Source organism: Carassius carassius, chromosome 12 (assembly GCF_963082965.1).
Source record: "Carassius carassius chromosome 12, fCarCar2.1, whole genome shotgun sequence".
NCBI classification, from domain to species: Eukaryota; Metazoa; Chordata; class Actinopteri; order Cypriniformes; family Cyprinidae; genus Carassius; species Carassius carassius.
In genome coordinates this window covers 26,153,561-26,171,990 of record NC_081766.1, presented here as the reverse complement: position 1 = coordinate 26,171,990, position 18,430 = coordinate 26,153,561, and the positions used below count along the sequence as shown (strand labels likewise).

Here is an 18,430-nt window from a genome sequence, read left to right as displayed (position 1 = left end):
TAGTACAATGTAAATTTTTGTCAGAATCATTGCACTCCTATTCTCTTCAATTATTTCCAAAATTAGACAAGGACTCTACCATAAAATGTAAGTTGTGCTCTGGAGAAACATGACTCAGGTCCACACACATCTGTCAAAGCATCTCTGAGAGCAAACTGCAAACAATATTTCTTTACTGAAGCATTTTCTCCGCTACTTTCAAGTTTTGTACTCTGTATGTGACCCAAATAATCCTATCTACTCCAAGTTATAAAAGATGCTGATGGTTCAGATTTAACAGAAGACTTTTAGTTGAATGGATGTCGCCATCTTTGAAAATACTTTACTATACTACTTTGCTTTAATTAGAGCAGCGGTTCTCAATTCCAGTCCTCGTGCCCACCAGCTCTACATATTTTGCAAGTCTCTCTTTTTGTTTCAGATAATCAGCTTGTTAGAAGAGAGCTCCGTGCATAACCTGTGTTCCCATTGACATGGTCCCTACACAGTGTTCATTGCTCCCTACTCCCTGAGCAGGGGATATCTGTTGAAGTTTACCTCACTTCAGAACATTCATTCATGGATTTGCACTGCACACCATCTTCACACACAGACAAGTGTGACTTCATATACCGTATTTTCGGACTATAAGTCGCATCCGTCCAAAAATACGTCATGGTGAGGAAAAAAACATATATAAGTCGCACTGGACTATAAGTCGCATTTATTTAGAACCAAGAACCAAGAGAAAACATTACCGTCTACAGCCGGGAGAGGGCGCTCTGAGTCTTCAGTGTAGACTACAGGAGCACTGAGCAGCATAGAGCGCCCTCTGGCGGCTGTAGATGATAATGTTTTAACTTGGTTCATGTCTCTTAGTTCATTTCTCTTGGTTCAGGTCAAATTAATTTTAATAAATAAGTCGCACCTGACTATAAGTGGCAGGACCAGCCAAACTATGAAAAAAGTGCGACTTATAGTCCGGAAAATACGGTACCTCTGTAAATAAATACAATTTAAATACTGCTTGACTTTAGTTACTTGTTCAGTTGTGTGTAGAGAACATTGAGACTCACATCTGTAAGTAGATGCGGTTGTTACTCCAAAACAGTGAAGGTGTGAACATAGCCTACCTATGAGTAGTAAAAGTTTGTCCTTTTGTTTTTCTTTACTTTTTTTTTTAAATAATTAATTGGGTTAAACTGGCTTCTGCTTTTCAACTCCGGACAAACTTTATTTTATAATTATATCAGTGGCGTAGCCACGGGTGTGCCAGGGTGTGCCTGTGCCACCCACAGTGGCAGCTGGCACACCTAAAAATAGATGCAGAATTATTTTTTATATTCTCAATAATTTTTTTTTACTAAACTTGGGCTATTGTTGTTTACTTAGAAAATATATATATATTTAAATCAACCCTTTCACGCGTAAATTAGAAATATTTTAACTGACCCCTTGTTTCCATGGCGACGCATCATGATTGTCAAGTGACACACCACAGCCACTAACAGATGTATTAAGTAGTATATTCGTTTTATTTAGTTTTTAGTTTTTCATTTTTTATTAAAATATATACAAAAACTTGCTTACCATGTAAACTATCTGATATTCCGATTCTTCATTTAAAAACCTTTATAAATTATCTTGATCTATAACGAGATGAGCGCTGCAGTTCAGAGTCCTGTCAGCTGGATTTAACGTACAGCACTTGAATTCCCCAGTTTCTCCCGAAATACATGAAAGTAAGTGGCTGTTGAACTGGACGAAGAATAGAGTAAATTTTATTGTTCTGCTATGTGTGTCTGACATATGAATAAAACACGTCTGCAAATTATATTTGATTAGATAGTTTTTGCTGCTTCCATAGACATCAGTGTGTATTTTACAAACTACCAATGTATTGATTTACTAGTGATTATGTATATTTAAATGTATGAAATCTAAAATAAACATTATGTGGTTGAAAACACTGCATATTAATTGTGATATATGACAAGCGCTGAGCGCGTCCATCTCTGGCTCAGCGCCAGCCGACGCGCGAAAGCTGTTTGAATCTGGCAGTTCTGTGACACCACTGAACATTCTAAATCATACTCTCAGGGGCACAGAAATAAGAATCCAATATATGGTGCAATAATGCTAAAAATGTTAAAATGTAATTTACATTTTAAATTATTTTTGTTAAAATATATCTGCCAACATTTGGACTGCCAACCAATCAGCAAACAGCAGCTGACTGTGACCCCAGCAGTCTATGATATAAACAGATAATTTTTGATTGCACATTGCTAGCTAGCAATATGTCGCAGAGCTCCTTTCTTAATTTTTTTTTAGCAAAAAACCTTGGCTTGATGGACAGCCGGACACAAGGCCTTAACGTTACACCTGATGAGGATGTTTCTCCCTCCCCGGGCCCAACATCAACAGACAGTGTTGCCAGATTGGAAATGTCCAAGTATCGTACCAGAAGTTCAAAATTATCGTATTTGGAAGAAAATTATTACATTTAACAATTAACTACATTTTGACACGACCTGCAAATTACCACTAGGCGTATGGTTGGACGGAAGCAGTGCAACAAAAATACTATCCCATAATTTTGCACAGTAATCTGACAATAAATGTGGTACACCCAGATTTTCATATGCACACCCAGAGTCTCTTTTCTGGCTACGCTACTGATTTATATATTTTTTTTTTTCATGGTGTATCACATATCATACATTCCAAACATATTTGTTCTTCAATTTGCATTCTCTGAAGACTGGAAATGTTGTGGAATAACTTGCCTTTTTATTATATAAAGAAAATGTTGTTGAAACAACAACAAACAACAACAAAGAACAAACATACCTGAAAGAGGAGTTTGTGGGAGAAGAGACAACTAGATCTGTATAGATTAGATCATGGTGGTCTCTATAAATAGACCGGTTGCAAAAGAGTTGATGATGGAGGGACTACAGCCAAACATCAGGACAGAAGTCTGCATGAGTCGGGTAAGCAGAATAGATTGAACTGTAAATAAACATCATTAAAACAAATGGTAAAGTCACTACAGAATGTTATTAGTTAAATCCATATAAATCAAAGCAATTTCTAACTATATGACATTATCACACACAAAGGTTCTTTTAAGAGCTATATCTTGAGTCTTTTTGTTTATATTTATGCGTGTTATGATGAATCTGGCAATCAGAGATGCAGAATGCTAGTTTTTATTTTTAAATTACCCCTTTAATGTCTTCATTAAGAAATATTCAAGAAAATGTCCCTTTCATAGCAAAAGGCAATAAATATTATTATTATTATGATTATTCTCTATATTGCACAAGGCTGAGCGAATAACTTTCTGCATAATGTGCACATGCATGTCTTTAGGTCACATGGGTTTGGAATTTTATGGATTTATATTATTGCATACATTTACATTTCTAACAATGTAAACGCGCACAGCCTGACTCCACTTTGAGTGACATCCCCAGCAGTGCGTTTTCCTGAGGTAACTTAAATTACTTTTTACTTAACCTATTTAGTTAAATGACTTTTTAAAAGTATGGACCGACAACAAAAGTAAATGACATTTAAAACTATGAAGAAAGAAAGTAATAAATTGTAATTATAATAACAATCCGTCTGAGGGAACAGTTCGTTTTTCTGAGGGTTATACTACTAAAATAAATAGCACTCATGAAACCAGTTAAATTGTAATAAAAATTGGACTTATAGAAATTTGTCTTTTCCGTTAAATGTATCACATTTCACACAGACGATTTTCTGTCGTTTAATATATCGTTACAGTCCGCTCATCAGCGCCGTTAAAGGGATAGTTCACTCTCAACTTAAATTTTGATATGTTTTAGCTTACCTCAAGGACATCCAAGATGTAGGTTTCTTTGTTTCCTCAGTATTTCCCATTTTGATATTTTTAGGTCCAACCGTTCTTGTCTGTGACTCACATAATGGATGTCTATGGTCACCACCTCAAAGAGCATGCACAGAGGAGTCAAAATTAAACAATTCCCCGTCATAAGTACACATTGATGACCTAAGACACGAAACGAGTCATAAACACGAAACGAGAATAAATACTGTTCGTTTTCTTACACAATCTGCTCGTTTCGTGTCTTAGGTCATCAATGTGTACTTACGATGGGGAATTGTTTAATTTTGACTCCTCTGTGCATGCTCTTTGAGGTGGTGACCATAGACATCCATTATGTGAGTCACAGACAAGAATGGTTGGACCTAAAAATATCAAAATGGGAAATACTGAGGAAACAGAGAAACCTACATCTTGGATGTCCTTGAGGTAAGCTAAAACATACCAAAATTTAATTTGAGAGTGAACTATCCCTTTAAACACCGAAACGCCATGACATCCGTGTGACGTCATTGCTGATAGAGCCAATCCGCTCCGTTTGAGAGACGCTCTTTCATTTCAGTTATGTCATATTAACGTTACTTTAAAAGTGACCAATCATACAATTATTCTTAATAATATCTTCATTATTCACAATTGTATGAAAAGTAATGCGTCGTCAGGTTTAACTGCGAGTGCGTGAACCCTCTCTCTAACACACGCTGGCATGTGCACATAGAGCGGGAGAGAGAGAGGAAACTCATAAGCCTTGACACCTTTATAGAAATCTGTGATTCTCAAGAATGAAAATGCATTTTTACTGTGGCTTATTTGTTTGGGCTGTAAGGTCTCATCAGAAACATTGCTCTGCATTCTTCTTCTTATCTTGCTTTATCAAATAATATTATACATACAGTATCCTTCAGAGACTTTATAAACTTTGGGATTTTATAGACTACAGTGAAATTAATTATCTTCTCTCTCTTTTTCAGTGTCGATTGCCGTCTTATGTGGGAAGTCGTGGCCTAATGGTTAGAGAGTCGGACTCCCAATCGAAAGGTTGTGAGTTCGAGTCCCGGGCCGGCAGGAATTGTGGGTGGGGGGAGTGCATGTACAGTTCTCTCTCCACCTTCAATACCACGACTTAGGTGCCCTTGAGCAAGGCATCGAACCCCCAACTGCTCCCCGGGCGCCGCAGCATAAATGGCTGCCCACTGCTCCAGGTGTGTGCTCACAGTGTGTGTGTGTGTGTTCACTGCTCTGTGTGTGTGCATTTCGGATGGGTTAAATTCAGAGCACAAATTCTGAGTATGGGTCACCATACTTGGCTGAATGTCACTTCACTTCACTTCACTTCACTTCTTATTGTTGTAAGTGAAAATAGTAGCAATCAACGGCATTTCTTATTTGCCAGATTTATCACAACATGCTTAATCAATAATCACTGGTGAAAGTGAAAGCATTTTAATGTGTACAGACATATCTCACTCATATGCGTTCTTTTTCTCTCTTTTTTTGTTTGTCTACAGCAGCTACATACACCACAACGGCTCTTTTAAGAGCCACATCTTGAGAACGTCTTTGACTTTGTAAGTATATATTTTAAATGACCACTCAGTATTTGGGTTTAGATCAATTACAACAACATCATGGAGCATGTTAGTAATGTCTTAATGAAGACATTAAAGGAATACATAAATAAAGGAATAAAGACAAATGAACGAATAAATACATGTATGAATGAAATGGAAACAAAACTAGCATCCTGCATCTGATTTGCCAGATTCATCATAACATTCTAATTAATCAATAATCACTGATGAAAGTGAAAACATTTTATTGTGTACAGACATATCTCATTTAAATGCATTCTTCATTTTCTCTCTTTTTTTGTTTGTCTACAGCAGCTATATACACCACAACGGCTCTTTTAAGAGCCACATCTTGATAACGTCTTTGACTTTGTAAGTATATTATTTGGGTTTAGATCAATTACAAAAACATCATGCAGCATGTTAGTAATGTCTTAATGAAGACATTAAAGAGATAATTCTTACATAAATAAATACTAGCATCCTGCATCTCTGATTTGCCAGTTTCATCATAACAATTGATTTTTTGATATCAGGAATTCACATTTTTAAAGGGATAGCTCACCCAAAAATGTTAAATCTGTCATTAATTACTCACCCTTGATGTCATTTCTATTTCTATATGGCCGGCAGCCATATCACCCTGGAGCCCAAGACCGGTTTCCCACTGAAGCTAAGCAGGGCTGAGCCTGGTCAGTACCTGGATGGGAGACCTCCTGAGGTGCTAGTGAGGCCAGCAGGGGGTGTGGGTCCTAGCGCCCCAGTGTAGTGATGGGGACACTATACTGTCAACAAGCACCGTCCTTCGGATGAGATGTTAAACCGAGGTCCTGACTCTCTGTGGTCATTAAAAATCCCAGGATGTCTTTCGAAAAGAGTAGAGGTGTGACCTCGGCATCCTGGCTAAATTCGAAGAAATCTGACAGCTCTCTGACCCTCCTGTAGACAAAAACGCAACTGTAATGCAGATCCAGAAACGCAGTAAGGACATGGGTAAAACAGTCCATGTGGCATCAGTGGCTCAACTTCAGTTTTGCAAAGCTACGAGAATACATTTTGAGTGCAAAGAAAACAAAAATAACAATGTATTCAGCAATTCTTACATACGCACGCTGACACGAATGCTAATTATGCATGTTCATGTGCTGATAACATCGATTACGCTCTTGGGTACTCACCAAAATTGCAGAAGACGTAACTCGGGAAGAATAGCAGTTGAAATAAATTATTTTTGTTTTCTTTGTGCTCAAAAAGTATTCTCGTACCTTCGTAAAACTGAAGTTGAGCCACTGATGTCACATGGACTGTTTTATTGATGTCCTTACTATGTTTCTGGACCTGGGAACATTACAGTTGCATTGAGAGTGCTGTAGAGTCAGTTTAGGCAAATGATGGAGAAAGAACATTCATGGACAGAAACGGCCACTCCTTTATTTTTTAGTCAATGAAACAATTATATTATGGCTAGAATTTTTTTTTACAAATATTTTGTAATGAATTAATCCTTTGGAATCTTCGGAAGAAGGAGGCGGGAACCGGCGGACAATCAAACGACATTTAATAATTCAAAAATAAACACAAAACAGCGCACCACCCCCTCACGGACGACTGATGCGCAAAAGATAAAACCAAAACACAACTAAAAGCCCAGGCCTGGTCCTCTCTCGTCCTTCACTGTCGTCGCTCCAGTTTTATATCCTTCCATCTCCTACGTGGGACTCGAGACCGGCGGTGGGCCGCAGGTGCCACTGATTTGCCCAATCATTTCCGGCCTCACTCCTTGTTCCCACGTTCCTCGGCCCCGCCCCACTCGCCACATACCCCCATCGCCCCTCGCAGGCCGGGGGGGTACCCACGAGACTGCGCTCTACTCCCCCCCCCCGCTCACGGGGAACTGCGGGAACTGTGGGGTAGGACAGACGAGGCGAGAGAAAAGGAGATGGAAGGAGGAGCGACAGAGACAAGAGAGGGGAGAGAGAAAAAAAGAAAATTCCGGTTCCCAGACGCACTGCTGCTCGGCCCTCCACCGGCTGGGCGATCTCCTCCGCGGTGCCTGGCGGTGGTACTGGACGGCCCTCGGCGGACGGCACGACACTCCTCCGCCGCCCGGTGGACGGCGACGGCTCCTCCAGTTTTGGGCAGCCGGCAGGAGTCCCCCGTTCCCTGCTCCTCCCCGTTAAGGCGGACGGCAGCAGGCTCCGGCTCTCTGGCGAACGGCGCCGACTCCTCCGCTCCCTCACGGACGGCAGCCGCCCCTCCAGATAGTGGGCGGTCGGCAGCGAGCTCGCCCGTCCCCGGCGAGCTCCAGCCCACCGCCTCGAGCATCCATGGCGGCATCCTCCTCGCCAGCTCTGTGGCACCGCGGATTCACCACAGCGGCGAGGGATCTTCAGCAGCGCGTCCCTCCTTCTCCCGGGCTTCGGCACTACTGTAATGATTTAAACCTTCGTATTCATCCGGAAGAAGGAGGCGGGAACCAGCGGACAATCAACTGAAACTTTAATAATCACAAAATAAACACAAAACAGCGCACCAGCCCCTCACGGACGACTGGTGCGCTCGAATAAAAACCAAAACACAACTAAAAGCCCAGGCCTGGTCCTCTCTCGTCCTTCACTGTCGTCTCTCCAGTTTTATATCCTTCCATCTCCTACGTTGTACTCGAGACCGGCGATGGGCCGCAGGTGCCACTGATTTGCCCAATCATTGCCGGCCTCACTCCTTGTTCCCACGTCCCTCGGCCCCGCCCCACTCGCCACATATTTGTTAATTGTTTTAAAGTAGTTTTTATCCTGTTTCTATTTATTGGTCACTAAGTCCTTTGGATGATTAAAGGAAAACAAATGAACAAGGCCACCACTGGATTCAAACTCCACCACTTAAACCATCATATCTTGGTAGCAGAAACAATTTTGTATATAAAGATTATTTACTATTATTCTGGGTCAATCTTAAAAAATATCTTTAAAAAAATTTGTTTGGATGACACTCACTGTCTCATGACTAGACATGTGCCAGTATTCGGTACTGCGATATATCACGGTAATTAATATGCACGATATTGTTATCATGGGCACTTCTAAATACTGTGAATAATTATATTACAAATTATTCAGAATTTGGAATGCATTTTAAGAATACTTTTCCCATCAACTGGTCAAAATGCACAACACCACTGTATGTGTGTGCTCTGATGTAAACAAGCACACATGAGAAGCACATGAGGAACACTCGAGAGATGCGCTGGAAACCCCAAAAATAAAGCAGCTGCACTACTTTCAAAAAACGTATTTAACTAGATTTCAATTATTATTTATATTTGTGCATTCGCTATGGTGTTCATCACAGCACCAAATACTTAAATATTTAGACTTAATAGGCTATTCATTTTCAAACTTTTTTTTACATTTTAATCTGGACTGCAACATGCCCTAGATATTGTTTGAAAGTGTTTTGATTCTTTGTTGTTCATTTACACTTTACATTAGGGCTTCATTAGTTAACAAGCTGCCAATGAAAATTTCTTCTGAACATTCATTGATCTTAGGTATTCCAATATTTAATAACACAGTGTTAAAATCTAAAGTTGCAACTGTGTTATTTAATGAGCTAACATGAACTAAGACTTGTACTTTTTAACAAAGATTAATAACTTCTGTAGCAAATGTAGCTATTGCTTATTGTGAATGTTAATGCAGTAACTAAGGTTAACTAAAGAGGTCTTATTGTAAAGTAATACCTATTGGTCTTTATAGTTCTTTTGCACTTTAATCTGTGTAAAACCTTAACTTTATATATTTTACTGTATTGCTTTATTGTATTTTTATTTAAATATTCAGTTTTTTTTTTTTTACGGAAAAAGTTATTAAACCTGTTATACTGTATTATAACAATTTTTTAATAATAAATTTCAATATTGTGATAATACCATATACCGTGATAAAGCATTATTAATTAATCGCAACATGAAAATCTGATACCGGCATATCCCTACTCATGTCATTAAATTTTGGGCAGATCAAAATTACATTTTTACATTCAATATTGACATTTTAGCCATTCTTATGAGTTTAGTTCCAACCCTCATCCAACAATTATCATCTGGTTGGAATTAGAGAACAATTTTCAACTAGTTGAATTAAATGGATAAACTATCTAAAATAAGTGACCACACATATTTATTAAGCTTTTGCATGCTATTGCTAGGCAAACATTTAGATCCAATACTTTAAATACAACGACAAAACTGACATTACCTGTTATATTGCTTCCCCAATTACAGAAAGTTCTCTAGAGTCAACCACACTCACTCAACGACGATATCCACAGTTCACACTCTATCAAAACCAAGGTATGTGTATTTATTGTGACAGAATTATTAGACATTACGCATTGTCACGCATATTAAACATTGGTTCTGAATTCCAATCTTGGGGACCTATAACACTACACATTCTGGATGTCCGTCTCATCTAGCATGCTCTGTTGGGTTAAGGGGATTCTATTATATGATTAGTTGAACCACATGTAAAAGACATCCAAAATGTGCAATGCAAGGGTCTTCCAAATCTTGAGTTGAGAACCATTGCATTTGGCTTATCAGGTTAGTGCACTGCATTTTCTGTGTGTGTTAATATCACAGTACCATGGATTGCAAAAAAACATCTTACTGGACATTGCGAAGAAAAGCCAAGGCTAAGGTGGACAAACAACTCCAGTCAATGGAAGCAACACTACCATCATCACGGAACAGTATGGTGGCATGAAAAGTGACACAAGCAGCATCGCTGATGACAACAATGACTTTATGAACGGTTTGTCCCATATTGATGAGCCTGAATGTGTCACCATGGCAAGTGCTTCACATAGCAGTGAATCTGACACAGACTCAGACACAGATTCTGAACTGCATCCAAGTTCCCTTAATGATGACTTGGCAACCTGGGCAACAGAACATCAAATAACACATGTGGCACTAAATTCATTACTTAATATCCTCCGCAAGCATGATCTGAATCTGCCAAAAGATGCCAGGACACTATTAGGAACAGTGCGTTCAAATAGAACTGAAGTCCAAAACAAGGCTGGTGGCCAGTACTATCATTTTGGTTTACTGGAATCCATTTCGGGTGTACTCTACAACAACATGGACATTTTGCGGAATGTGAGCAATTTGAAGCTCCAGGTGAGCATCGATGGTCTGCCTCTCTACAAGAGTTCAGCAACTCAATTCTGGCCCATTCTTGTAACTGTGCAACATTTGGTGCAGGAGGAACCTGTGACAATAGGTTTATTTTGTGGTGATAGTAAACCAAGCTCACTGGATGAGTATCTTGAGGACTTCATCTGTGAAATAAAAGACTTAAGTCATGGTTTTGAATTTGAAGGTTAACGTTACAGCTTACCTCAATGATTTGCGACGCACCTGCACGTGCATTTCTGAAAAAAAGTGAAGGGCCATGCAGGCTACCATGGATGCGAAAAGTGCATTCAGGATGGTGTGCACCTGGAGAACAGGATGACATTCCCTAGAAATGACATGCCTCTTAGAAATAATGACAACTTCAGAAATAAGACTGATCCAGATCACCACCATGGCATCTCACCACTAGAAGAAATATCCTTGGATATGGTCTCTGGATTCCCCCTTGATTACATGTACCTTGTGTGCCTCGGTGTCATGAGGCGGCTTCTCCACTTGTGGCTTCGACTAGGTCCTCTAACTTGCAGGCTGTCAGGAATTCAAGCCACTGTGCTGACAGAAAGATGCCAAAAAAAATGTGCCTTTGGAATTTGCGCGCAAACCAAGGGCAGTGAGGGAAATAGATCGATGGAAGGCGACCGAGTTTAGACAGTTTTTATTGTACACAGGCCCTGTTATGCTGAAAGACCTACTCAGCACGGAGGTGTACAAAAACTTCCTGCTGTTTTTCGTGGGAATCTTCATCTTGTGCAATAACAGCCTAATTGGTGATCACATCGACTATGCCAATGATATTCTGCAACTTTTTGTCACACACTTTGGACAGCTATACGGTCCCAAATTCCTGTCCTACAACGTCCAGTCTTGTACATCTTGCAGAAGATGCAAAACACCATGGTGTCCTCGACAACTTCAGTGCTTTCCAGTACGAAGATCACCTTAACAAGCTGAAGAGACTCCTGCGGAAACCTACATGTCCACTGAGTCAAATTGTGAGAAGGTTCTCAGAAATGCAAAGCTGCAGCAAAAAAAAAAAAACAACCCACCACTGCTCAGAAAACAACACATGGCTGGCCCTCTACCTGAATGTTTTCATGGATCTTCACAGTACAAAGAAATAAAAACATGCTCTTACACTCTTAAACTGGACCAGACCAACAGTTTTGTTTACATTGATGGGAAAGTTGCAAAGCTGTAAAATATAATTTCAGCGAGGGATGACATTTACGTGGCCTACACTACCTTCAACAATCATGAACCTTTTTTTGATTATCCCCTTCCATCCTCAGAACTTGGTCCTGAGATGCCATCAACTAGATGAATACCAACACATTTCTGCAAGTTTGAGAACATTGAGGCGAAAGCTTTCTTAGTTCCTTATGACCGTAATTTTGTTTCAGTCCCTCTTTTACACACACACTATTTTTTTTTTTTTTTGGACTTGCTTCTTTTATTTTGGGTAACTGAATCATACGTATGAACAACTGAAATGTAATAAGAATTGTTACACTTTATGGGGCTTTAGGTTGTTCCAGCTAAAATAAACAAAACAACAACAAAAAGAACATGTACCTGATAGTGGAGTTCGTCGGAGAAGGTAGTACTGGTCCTTTAGCAAAGTCCTGGTACTCAGATGGCCACTCATGGTGGCCTCCATACAAAGACTTGGACCGGTTACTAAAGAGCGTCAGGTTGATGGAGGCACCACAGCCAGATAAGGGTTGGAGCGAGCATCAGACCAGAATTCTACATGAGTCGGGTAAGCAAGTTAAAATACACTTTAAATAAACGTTATTAAAACATGATAAAATCACTAATACATGACATTCCACAGCTTAATGTTTTCATGAATTAAGTTCACATACTTTGATAATTTCAGCATCATTTGACAACATCTCCAAAAAATGGAAAAGGGCATGCTACACTTCTGACATCTCAGAATCTGAACATTCTATAAAAAGAATTCACAAGTAAGTTGTAAAAATACATATTTCACTTTAAAAAGATACATTGAAAAGTAATTTTAACAAACAGTAATATTCAGTCTTCTGAAACTATACAAAGTTTATGTGAGTAACAGATAAATTTAAGCTATTTACTTATAATCTTGAATTCAGCCCTACCTTTTCACTCACAATTAGAAACCAGCTATGTTCAGTTTCTAATGCAGGGCTCGACATTAACGCTTTTCAGCTTGCCCGGGACAAGTGGATTTTGTGTAGGGGCAAGTGAAAGAGAATTGAACTTGACTGACAGGAAATATTAACCTCATAAAAATTTTAATAAACAAAAACTAGGGCAGCACGGAAACTTTGGCGAGAATGACTCTGATTGTATTACTTTCAGAGTAAACTCTGGTTAAGGTCAGGTCAGTTGAGGCTCGTACAGCCTGTCTGACTCGTGGAGAAATCAAAACTATAAGAGCAACAGCACACACAAAGAAACAAACATGAACAAACATACTGCGGTAAAAAAAGGATAAATATTCTAATTCCATCAGGTGCGTGATTTCACATAGAGCAGCTGTTACTACACAGAGCCGTTGATCATGACAAGCTGTGCAAATCCTAGCTTATAATGAACGTGGATTTGCGCAGCTTGTCTGTGAACCACGGCTCTGTGTAGTAATAGCTGCTCTATGTGAAATCACGCACCTGATGGAATTTACCGCTGATTAGAGAACCGGCTTTACTGACGAGATGCGCATTAATCATCATTAATCACCCCTATTTAACACAAAGTCTATACAAAAATTATTTTAGTCCACCAACGTTAATCCGGTCATTTTTCTCCGGTCTGGTTTAATTGTCGGACTAAAATCACAGATTTTGCGTTATGATTGGTCAGCCTGCCTGTCAATCAAACTTCCTACAAAGGGTCAATTTTGCCTTTTTTTTTTGCCACATTCAAATAAGAAGAGATTCTTTTTTTATTATTATATTTTGGCCTTTTCCTAACCTTCCTGGGTTATTGTACGGTGTCAGAAAACCTGTATATAGACCACAGAAAGTAGTATGCACCCTTTTTGGAGTTTGAATTGGAAAAGGAAATTACACTGTATTTATTGCTTTTTTTTAATTGACAAACATGCTAGTTTATTACCTATATAATCCATTTTTGTAAAATAATATAATTCCCTGATTTTGCTCTTAGAAAGAAACATTCTCATGAGATGATGAGCTTCATGATACCCCCAACAAAAAAAAATTTAATTAATAGAGAGAAAAAGCCACCTACACCAAAAATCCAGCCCGCACCAAAAGTCCCGCCTGCACCAAAAGCTCCAGCACCTCTAAAATACATCAAGACAAAAGGTAAAAATACAATAAAACAGTTAAATGCCTAAGACATAATAGTGTGTGACTGCTGAGTGCTACTTTTTTTTCAGGTCCTGTTGTACGACCTCGGCTTACAACAAGCAAAGCAGTGAACTCTTTCAGCAATTGTGAGTTTTAAATTTAGAAAACTGATATTTGTGGATGTTTTGTTCCATGCTCAAGAATGTTCCTTAGCCATGGTAAGATCAATGTATAGCACAGGCTCTCGTGACTTGTTGGTTTACATCATTCTTTTCTTTTTCAGCTTCACCCAATTCTGTTGCTATTTTAACAGTTTGGACAGAACATACTAAGGATGATTTAATAATAAACACATGGTTGCCAATTAGAAGCGATAGCAATTTCAAGCTTTAGTAACGCTTTGTGTAGTACAAAATCTTGTTTTGTGAGGCAGACATAATATCTACATACCAATTCTTTCAACAGCACTTGTTAATCACCACCAAAGAGCCATGGAGAAGCCACAGCAGGCCCGTTTTGAGACTTTCCCCAGCTGTCAAGGTAACAGGCTCTACATGAGTACTGTAAACACAATGTAAAAGCTGTAAATTCACAGCATTTATAACGACTCAAAAGCCTGACTCCATAACAGGGTGGGTCAAGTTTCTGATTGCTGAATAAATAGATGACATGCAGTTTGTAAATTTATTATTCAAGTTGATTTTCTGATCATATTTTTATTCCAAGTTTTTACCAAATTTACCAATTCCAAATCACATCAATTGCAATAAATACTAATAATTTATAAGCGTTCTATAATTGTTAAGAGCGCAGGAAGAAAAAAATGTTTTGTATAAATAAGAATTTTTTCTTTTACAGGTAAAATTGGCCAAAAAAGAGATTTAACTCCCAATTTAAAGTTTAAAATTATTAAAGGGGTCATATGATGCGATTTCATTTTTTCCTCTCTCTCTCTTTGGAGTGTTACAAGCTCTTGGTGCATAAAGAAGATCTGTAAAGTTGCAAAGTTTCAAATCCAAAGAGATAGTAAACCACGCCCTCCTAAATCGTTCTAACATGCCCCCACGTCTATGTCAGTATGTGGGAAGATTTGCATAACGCCGCCCAAATGTTCACGCAAATAAAGAAGGCATAACTTTCATATTCGCTGTTGCCGTCGCTGCCATAATGTGGAGTCACTGTGTGTTTCGTTTTGAAAGCAAAACTAATTTGTTTGGCCTTCCAAAAGAGGACATGACTAGAAATCAGTGGTTAAGTTGTAGTTCATCCCAAATATTCAGATGTGTGCAGCGCATTTTATGAAGGACTGTTTCCTTAACCAGTAGCCTGCAATGTGTCTTTGGCACAACATCTGTTTCTATAAAGTTGGGCAGTTCAAACTTTGCAAGGACAGTCTGGTGCTTCTGACTCAAAGCCTGTAGGTACATTTTTTATATTTAAATAATTTGCCAATGATGAATCAAACGCAAGTTTTGAGCAGTGTAGAGAAGCGCTTGTTGTTCTCCGATCACAAATGCAGACATGGTTTTATGTTTACGCAGTGTGATACACAACGCAACCCGTAAAAAGACAGTATAAGTCATTATAATCAGTACCATATTTTTTGGACTACAAGTCGCACCCGAGTATAAGTCGCATCAGTCCAAAAATACGTCATGATGAGGAAAAAAACATATATAAGTCGCACTGGACTATAAGTCGCATTTATTTAGAACCAAGAGAAAACATTACCGTCTACAGCCACGAGAGGGCGCTCTACGTCTTCAGTGTAGACTACAGGATCACTGAGCAGCATAGAGCGCCCTCTCGCGGCTGTAGACGGTAATGTTTTCTATTGGTTAATTTGTCTTAGTTCATTTCTCTTGGTTCATGTCAAATTAATTTTGATAAATAAGTCGCACCTGACTATAAGTCGCAGGACCAGCCAAACTATGAAAAAAAAGTGCGACTTATAGTCCGGAAAATACGGTAATTATGTCCCCACTGGATGCAAAACAAATCCCTCGTTTGTAATGGGTTGTATTTGTTTTGTCTCATCTAGTAATGTCCGGATCTAAACAAATCTTTCTATTTAAACCAGATCTTCTTAGTGAACCAGTCGAACCAGTTCACCAAATCTATCTGAATCATTTGAAACAGTCCGCGTCTCCAGTTCGCACTAATCCACAAATTACTTAAATTATCCAGTTTATAAACTTGCCTTACACTCCGTCTTACATGAAATAATCCAATATCCTGAGTTATTCAGTTACACCTAACAGTACATTGACTGAACTGCTAAAAGAAAGCGATGATGGGATGTTCACAAGTAGAGCAGCTGACTGAGTCTCGTTGTGCCGGTACACGTCATCACAGTATAGTGAGGGGTGTAACATTTCCATTACATGAGCTTTGTAAAAATCGACACGTTTCAGAAAGGCGGGGCATTGAGGAGCAACAATAATGTACATTATGTGAAAAATGTGTTTTTTTAATCTTAAACCACATAAACACATTGCATTGCACCACTTATGCAACAATGTTCTTTTTAGCAATATCATATTTAAATGCCCAGGAGAAAGATGCAACACTATAGCAATTGCAAAATTGAGGCTTACTTGAACTGGTGGTGGTACCTCAAGAGTCACTCTTAACCTATCTTTATCCTATCCATGAAACCCCTCCATAAAACTTTTTTTTTTAAAAATCAGTCTTCATTTGTTTATGACACTTCAGCTTGTGGTTATGGGTTATTATGGTTTGTAATTGGTAAAATAATTGGATTTTTTTTTTTATCAGATATATACATGCATAATAATTATGCACACACTGTAGATGTTTAGTCATGTGCTTATTCTGCCTGATGTCAGAAGTTGCAAGACACTTTAATGAATAAAAACCAGCCATTAAAATGAAAATGTCATGTAAAATTATTTAAATTTACCAGTTCCATCATTCTCAGCTCCAGATGTTCCCATGAGCTTCTCCCAGGCAGATGAGCCACAAGATGCTTGGGGTGAACACTCATCTGACATTCAAGGTAAAAAAAACAATTAGTATTTGGTCAAAGAAAACAAAAGGACAATTACTGTACACACAAGACAGCCTCACATAAGGTAATTCAGCATTTTCTGTACAATCCATCAGAGAATCCATTTTCTGTGCTGAGACCTTCAAGTTCCAAGCAAGAAAGAACACCACGTAAGTTGTATGACTCACTTTTGGTAAATACTGGAGCATTTCATCTAGGTATACTATAGAAAATGTGCTTGTTTAAAGCAAAAATGTAAAATTAAATAAGCTAAAATACAAAGAAATAGAGAGCACAATTCAGCAGCAGCAGAATGATTACCTTTTGTAATGTCAATTAAGCTCATTTAAGAGAGAGCTTCTCTCATGCAGACCGCCAGCTGGAAACTTGGGAAAAACACCCATCTTTCACTCAAGGTAAAAAGCATTAATTAGTATATGGAGGAAATCAAAAACACAATTGCAAATGAGTCATGGCCTAAGACAACCTAATAAATTTTTTATTACTAAGTAACGCGTTACAGTAACGTAACTACTTTTTCGGGTAAAAAGTAGTGTAACGCGCTACTACTGAAAATTTGGTAACGAAACGTAGTTCATTTTTCAATTCGGCGCAATGTTACTTTTCCCACGGTTAGATTTGACAGCGACACTGCCATCTGCGCGCTTGCGCAATAGTTACAAGCTCCACACGGTATGTGACAGAGGCTGGTGGTAGCAGTCTGCAAAGCAATCATGGCAAGTGAGAAGCAGCCGACGCTAACTTTTGAGGGATGGAGGTATTCCCACTACTTCAAACTCGTTGAAACTAAGGGGAGGAATGTGAGTGTAAGGTGTACACTGTGTCCTGGCGAGAAACTTTTGTCCACTGCCGTTAACTCAACTGCCAACCTCACCAAGCATTTGAAAGGAAAACATGCTAACATGAAGCTTGTTGCTCGCACTCCAAAATGGACTTTCAGGGATGACAGCTGACCTACCGGGTGTAATTGTACAGGTAAGCCAATTCTTAATAGCCTATCTGAAAGTTAGCTACAGGCCTGCGTGTTGTATCCTAGTCATTAAAGATTTAGTTTCATAATTATTTGTAAATAAAATTAAAAAAAAGGTATTTCATGTATGTTGATTATATGAAAAGTGTAAAGCATGAGTAAGATCATAATTTTGCACAATATATCGGGAGACAAATGGAGTGGGCAGACATGATTTTGACCACTTTATTAAGTTTGTTTTTGTAGAAAGCCTTTCTTTAAAATTAATTTCGTTTTGTAATAATTGTATCTTAATTTTAATCGATGTTTTATCAACCAATTACCTGAATTTAATAAATAAGAAAGTAAATATAGCATGCAATATAATCATCATGGCGTGAACTGGAGTCTCGGATAAACTCAGATAAGCTACTTGCTTCACAGACCTGAGAAATATATAGAAAGCTTGAAATGTGTACTTTTAAACAAAATATATATTTTTTCTCAAAATCTCTATT

The 18,430-nt window shown here is 38.6% G+C and overlaps 1 long non-coding RNA gene across 2 annotated transcripts; it reads right to left on the bottom strand.

Annotated features, from left to right (window-relative positions):
• Positions 1-6,706: 6,706 nt before the first annotated feature.
• Positions 6,707-17,347, bottom strand: LOC132154272 (uncharacterized). Of its 2 annotated transcripts, XR_009437137.1 has the most exons (7): positions 17,264-17,347; positions 16,856-16,939; positions 14,383-14,493; positions 13,871-13,925; positions 12,499-12,584; positions 12,206-12,379; positions 6,707-6,768 (listed from the first exon to the last, which is right to left on the bottom strand). It is a non-coding gene; the product is annotated as an uncharacterized LOC132154272 (long non-coding RNA). The 2 variants fall into 2 exon arrangements; XR_009437138.1 differs by lacking the exon at positions 12,499-12,584.
• Positions 17,348-18,430: the final 1,083 nt, after the last annotated feature.